The sequence below is a fragment of the Ambystoma mexicanum genome, chromosome 4p (assembly GCF_040938575.1).
Source record: "Ambystoma mexicanum isolate Mex_15411 chromosome 4p, UKY_AmexF1_1, whole genome shotgun sequence".
In the NCBI taxonomy this organism is placed as follows: Eukaryota; Metazoa; Chordata; class Amphibia; order Caudata; family Ambystomatidae; genus Ambystoma; species Ambystoma mexicanum.
The window spans coordinates 1,109,960,586-1,109,976,969 of record NC_090927.1 but is presented as its reverse complement, the minus strand read 5'-3'; the positions used below and the strand labels follow the sequence as shown (position 1 = coordinate 1,109,976,969).

The 16,384-nt window shown below is 49.3% G+C and overlaps 1 protein-coding gene across 1 annotated transcript in view; it reads left to right on the top strand.

Moving 5' to 3' along the window:
- Positions 1-16,384, top strand: part of SOS1 (SOS Ras/Rac guanine nucleotide exchange factor 1) — a 2,649,334-nt gene that overhangs the window by 2,072,093 nt on the left and 560,857 nt on the right. The window lies entirely within an intron of this gene.

Genomic DNA, 16,384 nt, shown 5'->3' with positions numbered 1-16,384 from the left:
CAAGGGAGACTGGATGTGCTCCCTGGATCTGAAGGACGTGTATCTACACGTCCTGAAATGGCAGCCTCCATGTTCTTTCCTACGGTTCAGGATCATGGGCTACCATTTCCAATTCAAGGTCCTTCCGTTTGGCCTCATCTCGGCCCCTAGGGTCTTTACCAGACTCATGAATACCGTGGCTGCCTTCCTCAGGGCCTCCACATCTACCCATACATCGACGACTGGCTCGTCGGGGCTACATCACCTGAAGCAGCTCACCATACTTCCCATGCCCTTATGAACACACTGCACGATCTGGGCTTTTCGCTCAATCTCAAGAAGTCGCAGCTGCAATCCATGCAGACTCTGACCTTCTTCTTGGCCTCATCTGGGACACGTGCTCCGAGAAGGTGTTTCCGTCAGAGGACAAGAGCACAGCCATCACCATTACTCACTTCCTCAGCAGAGCGGTGACCTCAGTCTGGTGGTACCAGCAACTCCTGGGTCTCTTGGCAGCGGTCCTATTAGCCGTCCCCCACGCAAGACTCATGATGAGGAGGATACAGCTACACTTCGCGGCATCATGGAACCAGGAGCGGGGACTCTGAGATGATCAACGTTCCTCCATCTCTCCACCAGGATCTCAAATGGTGCTCCATGTACTGCAACCTATGGACGGGCAAGCCCTTCCGGCCTCCCACCCGGCAGGTCACCATCACCACAGACTCCTCTCTCGAGGGATGGGGAGCCACACTGGACGATCTCTCGGTCCACGGCACCTGAATCTGACACGAGCAGGAGTCCCACATCAATTGGTTGGAGCTGAACGCCATCCTGCTGGCGCTCAGAGCATTCCTCCCACTTATCCGGGGCAAAGTTGTCCTCATCCAGACAACTCGACCAGCATGTACTATGTCAACAAGCAGGGAGGCACTAGATTCCCTCCACTGTGCAGACTGTCAATCGGCATGTGGGAGTGGGCCCTGGAAAATGACATCCACCTCACGGCAGTCCACCTTCTGGGGGAATCCAACCTGGCGGCGGACAGGCTCAGCAGGTTGGGAGTGGACAACTACGAGTGGCAGCCAAACAACCTTGTTACTCAGGAGATCGTCAGCAGATGGGGTCGCCCCCAGGTGGATCTGTTTGCCTCCTGGCACAAGAAGAAGTGCCCTCAGTTTGCTTCCTGGCAGGGACAGGGCCCCGGCTCCCTGGGCGATGCATTTTGAAAACAGTGGAACGGCATTACCGCTTACGCCTTCCCGCCAACTCTGCTGATTCACAGAGTGATTTGCAAGATCAAGGAGTCTCGCCAGCTCTCAACATCATTCTAATAGCTCCATGGTGGCCAGCCAGGCCATGGTTCTTGGAGCTGTTCATCCTCTCTGAGATGCCAACAATTCACTTTCCGACTGGCCCAGCAAATCTTCTGGCGCAGCAGGGGGGCAGGGTCATGCACCCTGCGCCACAGAAGCTGGCCCTTGCAGCATGGTTCCTGAACAAGTGACACTAAGGCACCTCAGCCTCTCCCAGGCTAATCTGGAGATCATACAGGGCGCAAGGAGCAAGGCTTCCAGGGCCCAGTATAAAATTAAATGGACCAGGTCTGCCTCTGGGCAGCCTCCAAGGAAATCGACCCCATAGCATGTACTTAGGACAACGTGCTCTCCTTCTTGGCGCACCTCGCCCACTCAGGCGTGCAGGTGTGCACCTGCTACACTTGCCTCGCAGCCATCGGGGCATACAGGAATTCAGTGGAGGGGGTCTTCTCCTCCTCTAATCCGATTTGTCAAGAAACATTTGAAGGATCTTGCAAGATTCTACCCTGCCATCAAGAGGCCATACCCCATGTGGGAATCTGAATATAGTCTTGGGCGCCCTGGCGCACAAACCATTCGAGCCAATGGCTTCCGCAGACATCAGGCCGGTCACCATTAAGACTGCCTTACTAGTCGGCCTCACCTCGGCTCGCAGAATATGCGAAAACCAGGCGCTGGTCGCCTCAGAACCAAATACTACCTTTCACAGGGACAAAGTAGTCCTGCGGACACACCCAGCATTTCTGCCTAAGGTGCCGTTGGCTTTCCATTTAAACGAAGAAATTGTCCTTCCTATGTTTTTTGCCGATCCTAAGGATGAGGCACAGAGAGTTCGGCATTGCCTGGATTTCAGGCGAACCCCTGAAATTCTACTTGGACAGGAACAAGGGCTTCCGCAGATCAGACTCCCTATTTGTCAATTTTGGAGGTGCAAGACCAGTTCTATCAGGCCTCCAAGGCCTCCATATCCCGCTGGATGGTCTCGGCCATCAAAGAAGCATACGGGGGTCAGCACAAGCCTCTCCCGCCAAACATGCATGCCCACGCAGTCAGGGCCAAGGCAACGGCCATCGCATTCCAGCACCATGTCCATTGGCAAGTCATTAGCAGGGTGGCCACATGGGCCACTCCCTTGGCTTTCTGCAAACATTACTGTTTGGATGCTGGCTCTAGATCTGATGCGGCTTTCGGACAGGTGGTTCTCGGGGACCTATTTGCTTAAGGAGGTTCTCCTCTCCACCATGGGGCTACATTCAGTTATAATCGCCCATGCAGTATGGAGGAAAAGGGACGGGATGTAAGAGTAATTGTATGTTACTCACTGTAGTGACTAACATACTCTAAGTCCTTATTCCCCTTTCCTCCATATGTCCCACCAATCTCCTCCCGCCCCCTAATTATACTGGGTCATTAGGCAATGTTAATCTATTGTCGACGCGTCGATGGGGACTGAGGTGTTGCGCCAGAGGGCGGGGTCAGGGCAGCGCATGCTCCCAGGCCCACACTCCCACGCGCCTCTAAATGTAAAGGGGAAGAAGGTTTTTTCTGGTGAAAAAGGTTCCATCTCCCATCCCTTGGAAGGGACACCCATGCAGTATGGAGGAAAGGGGACTAATACCTTAGTCGTTACAGTGAGTAACATCATTCTTAAACCATACCAGGGGCAGAACAGAACAGAGCAGACCAGTGAGGGTGGGGGGTGGAGATCACTAACATTGAGCATACCGTATAGAAACGTTGGTGCTCTGCATGTGGCAGGTTTGAATGCAGCATTTCCTATCTGAGGGTGAACTCTGGTTCAGCTTGCACACTGGGCGATGTGAACGAAACCAGATGGCCGAGATCCAGGGTAGTTGGCTGAATGGCAAGCTGCTGAGGCAGTAGTGACTACTCTTCCTCAGATAGTGTGTGGTAGCTGTTTCAGTGATCCCAAGCCAAATGTCGCTTTTTCTCCTAACTCTATTCTGCCAGTGCTGTAGTGTCATGTGCCCCTGCCAGCACAGTGAGCCAAAGCTGATGATTCAGTTCCCTGCAGGTTAGGCTCTCATACCTTGCAGCATGAGCGAGCTTCAGGGGAAGACCCCTGCACGCTTTCGGAATTGGTGGCTCTGAGTTCTGAGACAAATCTGGTCCTTTGTTCCTTCTCCCCAGAGGGGAGCCATACCCTCTGAGGCTAGGGAGGTAAGCCCGCTCTGCAAGGCCCTCCCTAGGGGTCTGGGCAAGCGGGACTCGCTGGGAGTGACAAGGACTCCCAGTCTGAAATACATTGTCTGCTTACATTGGACCTGGAAAAACTATTTTTTTTCTCCTGTTTTGACTTCACCAACCAGTGACCTTCCTTCCATCTCTTTGGCTTCAAGTAATGCTGGATTGAGCGCTACAGCAGAGGAGGAGGACACACGCTTTTTGTTGGTGATGGCGTACATAAACATAGGTGGAACTGTGCATGGGAGGAAAACTCCTATGCAGGAAGGAGAGTGACTCCTACGCCAAGCCTATGCAGTGGACGTCCTGGAAGGGCGGAGCCGCGCATGACCCCTGGAAGGCAGGCTTGCTGACCGAACGAGGAGCCCAGGTTTGAAATGAGGTGGATATGATGGAGTGACCATCTCATCTGGTAGAGTGACCACAAGGGAGCAGTGGTGGGTTTGGAGCCCAGTAAACGACTCTGAGACCCGAGTGCAGAGGGGAGCCTAGATCCAAGAGCTAAGCACGAGAAATTAATTTGTCACTGAGCTGCACAACAGCAGGTAAGCGAATGCTCTCGGCGAGAAGACACAAGTAAGAAGTTTCGAACTTTGTCAAAGCTGGGGAAGCCGAGGTTACGGGAGTCTGATACACTCAAGCATAGAGACAGTGAGCCTGTCAGAGGGCTATAGGGATACAGAGAAGCTGAGAACTTAAAGGGGAAGTTCTCTCAAAAATGTTAATGTTTAAAAATATTGCCCATAATGAAAAAATATATGGTCCTCGATTTAAAAAAAAAAAAAAAAAGTTTGTATGAAAAATAAACTGCAAATGTGCCTCCAAGTTCTGCTTTTAAAGCTCTTGGTGGCATCCGTTTTGTATATTTTGTATGCAGAAACGGTATAAAATTTAATTCAATGCTCTTGAGGCAGTCATCAAGCAGACGTCCCCTACATGGAGCTTGAGATTGTTACTGCTAGAGAGCAAAGAATTAAAACACGTGTTCACGGGACAGGCAGTCCTATGAATGCCAATCCTAATACAGCACACTAACACTTTTCAGCAAAATCTGAAAAGCGTTTACCTAGTGCATAGCGATTGGTGTGTAAACGCTGTTGGGACTGTCCATCACAGACTTTCACAATATTTGTCTGGTGTCTCAGAGAGCACTGTGTGTAGTAATGCGGTTATTGCCTGTCAGTGAACCTCATGGCACTCTGTGGCCTGCACAAGTGGTGCTAGCTTGCTCCCTTTCAAAATCTCTGCCTTTGTCTCTCCCAAAGACTTTGCAGGTGGAGACTGAGGGGCCTACACTAGAGAAACAAGACCTAGGGAGGGCAGAAGGCATAAGGAGGCAAATAAACACTCCCCTACCATTTGTCGTTGTTAAGGAGAATTCTCTTCTAAGGCTAATTTGCCTTATCCAATAGAGTCCCCCAGCAGCTTTGCTGGATTTGAAGGGTTTATTTGTTTCTCTTGCTAAGAGTGAGACCCTGTCTTCCACTCTTAGACAGATTGCTGATGTGTGTTTTAGGCTATTTTTGTGCTTATGGTCTATGGGGTTTTTCTCACCCTCATAGGTATCACCTTTTTACATGTGTGTTACACAGCACCCTCAGTGCAGTAACACAGGGCTGTCGTAGCGACCCCCAAACATAGACTGTATACCCTGGGACTGATTACTGTCTCCCAGGGCATGTAAAGTTACCATTGACTTTACTAGTCAATAGTTATGAACAAAACCAGAACACCCCATCTTACTATGGAAGTACTAGGAAGGCTTACTTGTTTTTCCCTGGTGTTCATTTTCGAGGGGGTACCATACAGTCCCTCTCTCAAAAGTTTCTGGCTGGTGGCAGTGGTTACTACCGTAAATATTAGACCACAAATATTTTCCTATGGGATTTTCCCATTGTTCAAGGCTACCACTTTTACTGACAGCCTCTAACATACAGCCAGTTTATTTTAATATTAACTTTACTCCGGTAGGTTTTTATTGCCAGAACTTTAATAATATTGCTTTCTCGTGTCTTTCTCAGAAATCCTAACCCAGATCGGGGATCCTTTGTTCATCCTTTCGGCGGGCTTCTGCACAGAAGCCCTCCTTTCGGCGCCACTGAGTCTGGGGTAGACAGGATGTGTGGGAGGGAGAATAGGCACCCCGGACAGGGTTATCTAGGCAACCCAAGTCGCACTCTGCCCTGATAGGCTGGAGGGGGGGGGGATTATCCCGCCGGGATAGCCACCCCACTGTGTGAGTGACAGCTAGGCTATATGAATGGAGGTCTTTCTGCATAAAAGCAGGGTCCTGAGGAATGGAGAACAAGACATCGCCACTGGAACTAAGAAGCCGAAGAGGAGAGAAGCCAAAGACATCTGCAACGACTAAACCACCGGTGAAGCCCTGCTGCAGATCCTCACCACTTTTCTCCAACGACTCGAGAAGATCTTCACCTGCAAGAGTCTTCTTCCCTTGAGCTGGTGGGGTCAACCAGTTCGCCAATCTCCTTCCAGGACCTGCCTTGGTCGAATCGCCAGAGCCAAGCACTAGGAGACCGGATAGCCAGGCACCCGTCCACCACGGCTGCGATTTAAAGGAGCGTACCTTTTATTCAGTTTTGGCAGCACCGCGGCTGTTTTCATCCCTGGGCAGCGCAGTAACTCGAACCTTCCTCCACGACAAGAGCCTCTCTTCCTCTGCTGGATCACCCGAACTGCAGGAACTACCGCCACCGCAGGAGCCTCTTCCACTTTCAAAGTACATTGTTCCGCCAGACCTCCCGTTTTGTTGGGTATTGCTTAAGGTGTTTTAAATCCTTTACTTACCCACTGGGCTGGCCGCCCTTTCGTCTAACATTATCTTTCTAAATTCTGCAAACGCCTTTTTCATTGTTAAACAAAGACTTGACTGCAGCTACTAGAACAGTTTGAACCTAGGCACTTTGCCTTGTACCACTGACTCTGGCACAGGCCTCTTGACTCTGGCTAAATCTGTTACAACCGCCTTCTCTAGATTGTTTCTCATCAAGAAATGTGTTGGTGCACCTAAAACTCTTAGAACCACCTTTCCTGCCCCTTTATATATGGCTGAAGTGCCATTTTGCTCGGTTTTCCCCAAAGTATTGCTGATGCTAAAGTACTGCCTTGCCTAACTTGTTCACAATCCAATTGGGAAGTGTTGCTGGTGTGTTTAGGAGTCTAAACCTGTATAACTTGTTCTTTCCCTCCCTCTGAAGAAATTGTTAGAGTGCCATTTCTGCTTGGTTTACACGGTGTCGTTTTACTCAGTTTTCACTCTTGCTCAAACTTGTCTACAATTCAAATAGGGAGTTGTGTATACTTTTCATGACTTCTAACTTGCTTTAAGGATTGTGATTTGTGTGTGAATTTAAGAGTGTGTAAAATAAATATATATATTCTTTTTGATACAAAGCTTTGGTCAGTGTTTCCTTGTCCCATAGTATTGTAGTCTTATTGTGTAAACTCTGAATACTGCTCATCTCCCTCTTGAGATAAGTCTGACTGCTTAGCCATAGCTACAAACTAAATCTTTGTGGTACAGACTGATACCAAAGGGGATTTATGGCATATACCTGTAGTCTTAATATTCTGTAGTGCTCCCTAAGGGAACTGCACAGGATTCTGCCTAACAGTCGTCCTCCTGTAAAAAGAGCTGGAGGCACAGGCCAAAGGAAGATGAAATATAGGATTCTTCTGACTCTCGACGCAGTAAGGCCTCTTTTCTTCCTAAACCCTACATGTACATCTAGAGTTGTGTGCAATTCATTTAAAAAAATCAAATGTGCGTTTTTCAAAGATGTGACTGGTACGGCCTCAAAGTCCACTGTGCCAATGTCAGCCAGTAGGAACCTTCATGAAACTAGCCACGCACACTCTAGCCCGGCTCCTATGGTGTCACTGCATATGTCTGGGATTGGTGTCAGGGCTTTGGTTGTGGTCTGTGTGTCGATTACTTTGCCTGGCCAATTGCATTCAATCAACTATGCCTTGGAATCTAGGGATCAGTTCTTCCAGTCTATGCATGCAATTTTGATGACTGGTACCTTGTCCCTTATGGTTTGGAGCCCCCTCACAAGGGTGTCTCAGGAGCATCTACCAGACTTTATGGCTGACATTCTGAATTTAGTGTCAGATGTCAACAATGCCAGTTTGCTCAACACTTTTTCTGATTTCGAGATAGAGCTGGCATTCAGATATGCGCACCCTAATGCTCAGTACAGGAATATCGACTAATGTAGTGGCTGCTTTGGGTTTTAGGTCACTGGCCAAATCATTGGTCTGCTTCCAGCTTAGATAAGGGCCCTCAAACTAGGACAACATTGCCAGTTAATATTGCTGACCTTGTTATAGCCCCATGGCAGACTCCATGCTCTATGCTTGCAGTTGACAAGGATCTTACTTGAAAGCAAAAGCCAACACCAGGGGACTGCACATTACTCTCGAGGTATCGCTCTCCGTTTCGCCTTGTGGTTCCAGCAGCCCCAGCCAGTATTAAATAGACCTCTTCCTTCTTGGCTCTCTCCCTGGAGAGGGTTGGGAAGAAGATAGATGCTATCACTAAGGTGGCGTTTGCATCAGAGAGAATGGTTATGAAAGTGGTGTGACGATTCACTAGATGTCGCCACTTCTCCCTGAGGTGGAGCCCTTTCCCATGATGCCCGTGAGGTGAGGCCGCTACCCGATAGAGCCCTTTGGGGGTGGTATTATGCAGGAGTATCTAATGGGGAGGGACTCTCCCTCTAGCGATAAGGACAACCATTTAGGGTACAGCCCTTATGAGAAGATTACACCCCTACATACTTTAGCCTCTCCTTCCTCTGCTAACCTCTTTGTAGACAGTAGACCTATTTAATGTTAAAAGGCAGAGTACCTCAAGGTTCTGGAAAGTACTGAGCTGAAGAACAGGAGCCTAGCTAATCTAGGTACTGGGTACACGTTGGCCCCATGGAGCAATGAAGATGAAACCTGTGAAAGAGACAAAGGACTTATACAATGGCTCCAGACGCTGCTGGTAACGTAGTATAAAAATCGACAGTGGACTAAACGGTGTGTTTTAAGCAAACGCGGAAGACGGCAGGTGTGTTTTGCACCGAATGCGGGAGATGCAAACCCTTTGTTGCTGATCCAGAGGAGGAGAATACCAAGGACGCTGGCAGTCAGCCACGTCTGATGATCAGGACGTCTGCAGGAGCAGACCGGTGCACAGCAGACAGCAGTGTCTAGAGGGGGAAGAAACTTGGAAGGCAGGCAGGAACAGAGTTGCACAGCCAGAGGGAAGCACATTGCCAGAAAAGCCAAAAGGAACTCCAGCCATCCCAGGAAGGCCCAGCAACATGCCAAAACCCTCAAGTTAAAGGGTGTCATGGGAGACCTGGAGGGGACGCAGTACGGCCACCAAGAGGGCGCATTCAGTTGTTCCTCTGCCCCTTTGCAACCATAACGGCTGGGTGACACGGCAGGGTCAGAAAGCCTACGCACCTTCTTCTCCTCCTCATTGTAGTGGTGGAACAAAGCCAGTTAACCACCAGGGAAGGGTCGAGTACCCCAAGTGCCATAAAGAGAACTTGAGTCCCTGATGATAGTGGCAGGTATTAACCCACTGACAGCCAAAGGAGGGTTAGGGACCCTAAAGAATATACAGGTCCTCTTCCTCATGGCAGTACTTGGCAGGAAAGTGAAACAAATGGACCAATTAAAAGAATAGAAACCAGGGTCTGGGACCCAAAGCAAGAAAGACCTACAAATCATCTTCCTCCTGGCAGTACTTGGCATGGAAGTGAACCAAGTGGGCCAGGTCAAAGAGGAGAAGCTAGGCCTGCAGACCCTCCTAACACTCAGTTGGGTGATGTGAAGCCTAACTAAAAGAAGACATGGGGAATGGAGTCCTTCCACCTGGTTGTAAGGAACTAATAAGATACAGGATAAGGGAGTCATTCTCCTAGTAACCAAAACCTGCAGTAAGGTCCAAAAAGGCCTCTGGAAGGGGAGTCCTTTCCCCGGGCTATTTGTGAGCAGGCACCAGCAGAAGTAAGGTTTTCTTGACAAAGGACGGTGGAAATCTTTGAGTTGACAGACATCCTAACAAACCCTTATCTTTAGTTGAAGCTGCTGGGAAATCCCTCTTAGGAATAGGGACAGATAGGTTCTCTCTTGCTTTCTTGTTTGAATAAAAGTCTTTAGCCCCAAACATGGCAGCTTTATGTTAGCCTCCTTCTTCTGCACCCTTACAATGGTTAATGTGTCTTATGCAATTGTTCCAATTTTTTTCTTTTTCAATATAGGATTTTATTACTTTTTTTTAACAATATGTATTAAAACAGTGGAATCAGAGCAACAATCAATAGACACAGTGCATTATTAAGGAGACAACATTATGCATAGAATGCTCATTATTACATTTAATTGACTGGGAGGTAGTGATACATTGATACTGGTGGGTTCTAGTTCATGGTTTTGGGTTCAGTGTGACCATAGAGGTGGGGTTGCACGGGGGAAAGGGAGGGCCTTGAGCTTCGCTGCGTGGCTGTGAGGCTTGCAGTACTCTGCGTCGTATGAGGTTGTTATAGGCGGGATGGGGTCAGTTATTCACTCACCAGCGAAGCACGGGTTGCTGGCAGACAATCCCAGTGTATTGTTCAGCGTAGCCTAAAAAGGGGGACCAGGTGCTGTAGTATTTCCCCATGTTTCCCAGACGAGTGTCAGTTATTTTCTCAACAACTGCTCTGTCCCAGCATTTTGTCCACCTCATAGAGATCACAGGGCCTTCAGTTGGCTTCCATAGTCGGGCCATGGTGATTTTGGCTGCTGTGAGCAAGTGTGTGATCGGGTTCGCTTGGTGCCCCGTTTGTGGGAATGACCCATCACCCATGTCCTCCAGTAATACAATTTCTGGATCCCATGGTATTGTCAGCCCTGTGATCAATCGGATCTGTTCTAGGACTTCTCTCCAAAATCAGGTTGATTTCAGGCGGGTCCATAGGAGATGAAATAGTGTGCCTGTTGCTCCACAACCCCTCCAACATTGGGCGATGGTGCTGGGTTGCTTTTGTTAACCATTTTCACTGTGATGTACCATCTATAGCATACCTTCACTGCCCCTCCTTATTTGTGATACATTTTGAACTTTTATGCACACAGGACCAGATGCGTCACCAGCCCTCCAGCCCTAGCTCTCTTCCCAGGTTCCTTTCCCATTTAAGCATGTAGTTCTCCTTCTTGGTGGGGTCAGCTTTATCTAAAAGTCTCTAAAGGAGCAAGACTTTTCCTCCTGGGGCTGCTGAAGTTAGTGTGTGCTCTAGAGCATTAAGTTCCCTGGCTCTGTGTGTTCTTGTTCTGTTTTGCGACATCCAGTGCCTGAGCTGGGCATATCGAAACCTTTCAGTCTCTGGGAGTCTGAATTATTTTGTTTGGCATTCCTCTAAGGTTAGTGGGTTCCCATTGGCAAAGAATTGAGTGATTTAATTCAGCTCCCCTTCCTGCGATTTTCGGAATCCCATTGGAATGATCCCGGGGGTGAAGTCAGGGTTGTTCCATTACTGGGTCAGAGGTCCCATTGCGCTTCTGTTGCCCCTGGGCACGCCCGCTTTGCTCTTCCTCATTGACTGCCCTGTTTTGCATTGTATTGCTTTGTGTTCTGCTGCATTCCTCCTCCTTCTAGGTTTACATCTGTCAAATGCTTTGTTCTTTTGTATATTATTCTGTGTTCTGCTGTGCTCCACCCTCCTCTAGGTTCTCTTTTTAATGACTGCTCTGTTTCGAATGCCCTGGTAACCTGATATGTTTACCGGACTGCCTTGCTTTCTGTCTGCTCTTCCATCAGAGTTCTTGTCTACTTAGTCAATTGTCCACTATTGTCTTGTGCCTTTCTGTCTCGTCTGCTTGCACCCCTCCTTGTGTCCTCTTCTAGTATCTTTCTATACTTTCCCCCTTTCCCCTCCACCCCTCTTCCTCTCTCCTCTTCCCCACCTACTCTATGGTGCTCTCTGTTTCTCCTACCTTTTCAAACTGCTTCTCTATCGACTATCCTGCTCTCCTCACTAAGTCTTGTAGGAAGAGTTCTTCACCAATGTCCCGTGCAATATCCAGCAACAATTCTTCAAAGACCTAAATAAACTCTGCAGAAAATTCCTATGGCAAGAAGGAAGACAGAGTCGCCCTAGAAACCAACTGAAGCACGTGATCCAACGGATGGCTGATGACACCTCAACCGATACTCCCCTTCTGCAGCCCGCAGACCCCCTAAAGCTACTTAGTGACCTGCTCTGGATCGAGCCAGGAGCAAAACAACAAGACTCACTTAATTCGTCTAGGGACCCAGATATGGAAACACGCCTGCAAAACCACCGAATTAGTCAACCCTTACTCCCCGCAGATCCCGATAGTTGCAGTCATGACAACCAGGCCAGAGGGCCAGAAGGTGATAAGAAACACATGGGAGCCTCACGGTGTCGCCACCCTGGGAGATCTAGTGGACGACCAGGGTATCCTTACGTTAGCCGAGCTGCAGGAGTCTACGGGGAGACCAACAGGACAATTCCTCCTACACAGCGCTGTTGTAAAAAGACTCTCAAAACGATGGCCGGAAATGGATACCCTTGACACTGGACACGAGGTCATCAAGAACTTGTTGAGCGCTGCAAAGGGGGGGGGCATGAAACCTTGAGGCTCTACGAAACACTGCTCAACTGTACCACACAGCAAGACCTCAAGAGCAGGAGAACATGGGAGCTTGAACTTGGCACACAGTTCGAAGGCAAAGAGTGGGAGGTTATAACGCACTACCACGAAAAAGTATCTAGAAATACCCCACTGCAGCTCATACAATTCTGCGTAATCAATAGGGCATACCTCACTCCGGACATCATCTCAAGATTCAGCAGAGCGGGCGCCACGATGTGCCCCAAATGCCAAGAGCCCCGCGCGGGATGACACACATGTTCTGGGGATGCCCGGCAATACAAGCCTTCTGGACGCAAATAAAAGTAAGGGTGGCCGAGGCAGACATCACATCACATTGGACGGGCAGACACCTAAAGCGTGCATCCTGGGCTTATACCCGAAAGGTAAAAAGAACACGCCTCTGAATAGATTTAAGGACCTAATGTATATTCTAGCAAAAAGACTAATCGCCATGGCTTGGAAATGCCCCAGAGCCCCCTAGCGTCTCAACATGGTGGGAGGACCTCCGGAGATGGTCAGCAGCCGAAATGGGGGATTGGGAGCTGGCACAATGACAACAAAGGCAAGACACCTCCGTAGACCTATTACAATGGGTGGCCCTGTTTTACGCAAAGGAGGATAGCTCCTCGAATGAGGACTTGGACAGCCCACGTTAACCCATCACGCACACAGATCGCATCACAGAACAGAATGGTCTTGGTCAAGGTGGGAGGGATGAAAGGGGGGAAGGGGGGAGTTAATTGAGCTTATGTATTTGTCTCCAAAACGATCTTAAGTTAAGTTTGTATGGTTATTGAAAATAAAAATAAATAAATAAATAAAAGTCTGGTAGGAAGAAGACCAAAAAGAATATCCTGTTCTCCAACCCAGGCCTCCCTAATGCTGACACCTATACCAGTGCTTCCTCCAGACAAACCCTCGCCGACATCCTCTCTCCTTCCCTCGCCAGACCTATGGACCCTTCATATGGTCTCTGTGCTCTCTCCTTTCTCTTCTTTCTCCCATTAATGGTGGCACCCATTGGGAAGCCCTCCTGACCCCCTTCCACTTCTCTAAGGCCATCATTAATGTTTACCTCAATGGCACCGTCTTGGTCCAAGGCCCTCAGGCCAGCCTTCTCCTCTTTGATAGACGCTTCCACGCCTCATCGATTTATTTTCTTCTCCTGCTGTCCCTTCTTAGGCTTCTTTGCCCCCACCCCCTCCGCCTCTTCCTTGGCTACCTTGCCCTCTCCTCCTTCCTCTTCTGCTCCCCCTCTGGCTCCTTCTACACCTGGGCTGGGCATACCTCTGATGTGTACCCCTCTCACGGAAGTCTTTCAAAGTTGGCAACCTTCTCCACATTGCTACTGTCAACTCTCGCTGAGCTGTCGCACTCCTCTGACATCTGCCGCCTCCTGGAAGAACTTGATCTCAATGTCCTCGGTCTCACTGAGACATGGTTCACGGCCAGTTCTGTCACAAGCTTTGACACTCTCCTCCCTGATGGCTACAAGATCCTCTCAATGCCCAGATTTAACCGTGCCAGAGGGGGTGTAGCCTTGATCTTCCCGGAGTGGATTCCTGCCTCTGTCATTCCTATGCAGGCCTACTCCTCTTTTGAATGCCTTGCCTGCAGGCTCTCTCTCTCTCTCCTGGCCACTCTTACCGTGGCTACTATTTATCGGCCGCCTGGTCTGATCACCTCCTTCCTCTCTGAGTGGGTGGATCTCTCTTCCTACCTCCTGGCCTCGACCACTCAACTCCTCCTTTTTGGAGACTTTAACATCCACCTGGATGCTTTCTGTCCTTCCTCTGGACTCTTTCGTGACCTCTGCGACTCTCTATTCTCCCCTCTGGCCCGACTCACTCTGCAGGGCACACTCTGGATGTTCTGATCTCCTCATACCTCCCCCTATCTATCCCCCCCACCACTCCTCTCTCCCGGAGTGATCACTTTCTCCTTTCCTCCCATTTCTCCCTCTCTACTCCTCAGGCCAAGCCACCTCCAGCACTGCCAACTACCTTCTCGGTCATCCAACCTATAAAGTGTGTGTCAGTTGAGGTTTCGCGCCACTTTCTCTGCCCTCCTCCTCCTCCTCTGGCTGACTCGCATCCAGCCCTTTCCATGCTCCACTCTTCTATCTCTGATAATCTTGATGTATTTGCCCTGTCATGAGGATCCGGTTGAAGCCCAAAGCCAAGCGCAACTCGTGGTATGACTCTGACCTCATTGCCCTTAAACGCAAGTGCAGGGTGGCTCCGAGGAAATGGCTAGCTTCTTGTGCATCGTCTGACAAACTGGACTGCCGCCTGCTCCAAAGGCAATACCGGCTCTCTGACTGCACTAAGAAGGGAGCCCACATTGAAGCCTGCGTCTCTGCAGCATTAACAACTTGGCCGAACTCTTTAAAATCGTCAAGGAGCTGGCCAATCCTGCTGCAGTCTCTACATCTCCTGTCCCCTCCCAGGCTCTCTGCACAGCCCTGGCTTCTCATTTCATCTCTAAAACCCAGGACATCCTGTCCACCCTCTCGTCTCCCCCTCCTCCACCCTCTACTCTCTCCTCTTTATTTATTTATTTTATTTATTTACATTTATAAAGCGCTCACACAGCCCGCAGGCATCGAGGCGCTGTTACAGGAATTGTTAGTTTTTCTTAGTTGTGCAATTGTGTTTTTTCTTTGTCTTAGTTACGTATTTATAACGCGCTTAAACACTCAGAGGTTTCTAAGCGCGGACCCGGGGATCGAACCTGTTGTTGCTTTGTGTCGTTTTGCTTCCAAGACGCGCACGCTGCCGCTGTGCTATCCTCCCGGGACCTCCCTCTAACTCTGACCTCCCTGTGGCCACCTCTCCTCCCTCTTTCTCTTCCTTTACTCTGTTCTCCCCTGACGAGGTTTCTAGTCCAATCTATGAAAGTCTTGTCAAAACAGGTTCTTCCTGTTCTTCCCAAACCATCAAGGACCACATTGACACCCTCGCTCCTGCCCTGGCTGACTTCTCCAACCACTCATTTGCCACTCAAGCCTTCCCTGCCAAAGCACTTTCTTGTGCACCCTCTTCTCAAAAAACCCTAGCCGCCCCCTCCTGCCCGGCTAACTATCGCCCGATTTCCATCACTCCTTTCTTGGGCAAACTCGTGAAAAAGCTGGCCATCTCCCAGCTTAATCTTTACACCGAATCTGTTGGTTTTCTCCATGACCATCAGTATGGCTTCAGAGCAGCCAGAAGCACGGAAACTGCTCTCCTGAACATCTGTGAAGACCTTCTCTCTAACCTTGATTCTAATCCCCCCTCTGTCCACATCTTGCTCTATCTCTCTTCGTCCTTTGATGACCTGGGTATCACTGATCAGGCCCTGGCTTGGCTGACCTTGTTCCTCTCTGATCGACACTCCCAGGTCCAACTTGGGTCCTTCCTTTCCTCTATCTTACTCTCTACCTCTGGTGTTCCCCAGCGGTTTAACCTCTCTCCCTAGCTGTTTAACCAGTACCTGGCACCTCTCGCCCACAGCATAGCCGCTCTCTGCTCCAACTGTCCGTGCTATGCGGATGACACTTGCCTCGTTTTCAGGCTCTCCTCTGCCACCTCTTCTCCTTCTCTCATCTTGGACTGTCTGTCTGCTATCCAAGAGGTGTGTACCACCAACGATCTCTGCCTTAATGCCAGTAAGACAGAGATTCTCCTCATCGGCATCCCTGCACCCTCCTTTCCTGTCACTCTCTGGCCAGCCTCCCTTGGCCCTCTTCCTGCTCCTACCTTTGAGGCTAAGAACCTCAGGGTGTTAGGCAGAATCCTGTGCAGTGCCCTTAGGGACCACTACACACAATTAAGACTACAAGTGGTAGTACAATTTCACCTTTGGTACAAGCCTGTACTACACAGAAAAAGTGGTAGCAATGGCTGAGCAGCCAGACTTAACTCAAGAGCAAATGAGCAGTAGTAGGGATTACACAAAGGACTACTATTACTGTGACTCAATCAAACACTGACTAAAGGTTTCTGGTTAAAAAGTAAAAGTACATTTATTTTTAGACCATCTATTCACAAAACACTTCACTTCTATTAAAATAAAACCACACTTCAAATATACTACACACAAGCAATTCCACATGTGCAGATCAATTCAAGGTAAGTTCCTTTGGGTTTGACAGATTGGTGTTGTGGAACTAAGACGTTACCGGGGGTTAATACGCGATCACTTTTTGACAGTAATGA